Genomic DNA, 1,817 nt, shown 5'->3' with positions numbered 1-1,817 from the left:
GTCCCATTCATCAGAAAAAGGCTTGTGCATGGAACTTGCTGGGTGTTCTACGTTTGCCTCATAAACTGAACCACCCAGCACCAGTTGCCTCTCTCCGCACCGCATTATGCAGATCGTGCAGGAGAGCAGCTTTGGTCATCCATGTTTTGCTAACTCTATTTTCACACACAGAAATAAATAAATGAGTCGAACAAGTCAAAGAACAGTTTAAAAAAAGGGGAACTTTATTTATTATTTATTAAAATGTTTGTGTAGGGGATTTTTTGTAACCTCCCATCACTCACAAAGAGCGTACAGTAACTAATACTCAGGACAGGAAAAACCTCCAGAGGGGAGGAAACCTGTAGGGAATCCATGGCTACTGTATGGCCCTTCCTCTGGGCATACTAAAGGAGGTTACCTCTAGAATTTGGGCAAATGTTTCTGTGTATGTGCATGATTCCTAGGCCTGTGCCTTCATCCAACGTCTTGCTGTAGGTCCCGAAATGCTACTCCATGTCCTGGAAATAGTGCATCTAAGATAGGGGACAAAAAAGATAGATTATTTACATGTTTATCATAGAAATACACATGGAACTGCAATAAAGACCTTTTGGACAAAACAATGTAACACTTACCAGTCACAGTCATGTGCATGACTTTGCATTCCCGTGTCCCTACACAGTGTCCAGCACCGGCCCCTCACTGATGAACAGGACCAGTGTTATTTCTGGGGCTATGCCTTCATCCAACGTCTTGCTGTAGGTCCGGAAATGCTACTCCATGTCCTGGAGATAGTGCATCTAAGATAAGAAAAAAAAGATAGATTATTTACATGTTTATCATAGAAATACACATGGAACTGCACTAAAGATCTTTTGGACACAACAATGTAACACTTACCAGTCACAGTCATGTGTATGACTTTGCATTCCCACGTCCCTACACAGTGTCCAGCACCGGCCCCTCACTGATGGAGAATGAACAGGAGCAGTGTTATTTCTGCTCAGTGCTGCTCTTTGGTGGACAATGGTTATGACATCACATGTGTGACACGCTGTTACCTCCTGGGAGTTCTATTTCAGTAGTGCTGCTCTCTGATTGGCTGAAAATCAAAAAAAGCTTTCTAATATATTCTGTATGACTGTTATCTAAGGTTTTTGACAATTTTTATTAAAATGGCGCCACTCCCTGTGGGTGCGTTATATTTATTTCTCCTAACCAGACATTCTGTATATGTAATATCATTTGGTGGCCCCAACAGCCTGGGCCCATAGGTTTCTTACATAGATCAATGCTACTCCGGTAGGCTCAATGAGCAGCACTGGCCGCCGGGACGTCTGACGAGTGACGTCCCTGACGTTGCGGTCTGGAGCGAAGGATGTCACTAGTCAGACGTCCCAGCAGCCATTGATTTAAAGTGGTCGTGGCTCCTGCTGCCAGTTCCAGATCAGACACCATGGCCCTAGATTGACATACTGCAACACCGATCCCCTGTGTCTGCCTACCTGTTGCAAAACTACAACTCTCAGCCTTCGGCTGTCAGGGCATGCTGGGAGCAGGGGCGGATCCAGAGTCGAGTCTCGGGAGGGGCGCTATTAGAATATTTTGTGTTGGCGGACAGAAGATTACGGATCTTACAATATTATTAAATGTATCATACAGTCCTAACCTTGTTTAAGACTCTTAGGCCGTGCTCATATGTCAGAAAAATAATCATATATACCAATTGCCACAGAATGGGAAAGTGCTAAGGCTCTATAGTGAGGAGAATACGCAGTGATATCAGTGACTACAGGTGACGTCTTATCATTGTGTATTCTCCTCACTATAGAGAA

General features: G+C 44.1%; 1 long non-coding RNA gene across 1 annotated transcript; it reads right to left on the bottom strand.

Moving 5' to 3' along the window:
* Positions 1-200: 200 nt before the first annotated feature.
* Positions 201-952, bottom strand: LOC130368192 (uncharacterized). The gene is made up of 3 exons (XR_008892339.1): positions 883-952; positions 618-782; positions 201-515 (listed from the first exon to the last, which is right to left on the bottom strand). It is a non-coding gene; the product is annotated as an uncharacterized LOC130368192 (long non-coding RNA).
* Positions 953-1,817: the final 865 nt, after the last annotated feature.

This window comes from Hyla sarda, chromosome 4 (assembly GCF_029499605.1).
Source record: "Hyla sarda isolate aHylSar1 chromosome 4, aHylSar1.hap1, whole genome shotgun sequence".
Taxonomy (NCBI): domain Eukaryota; kingdom Metazoa; phylum Chordata; class Amphibia; order Anura; family Hylidae; genus Hyla; species Hyla sarda.
Note: the sequence above shows the minus strand (reverse complement) of the source record. Positions and strands in the feature narration are given on the sequence as shown.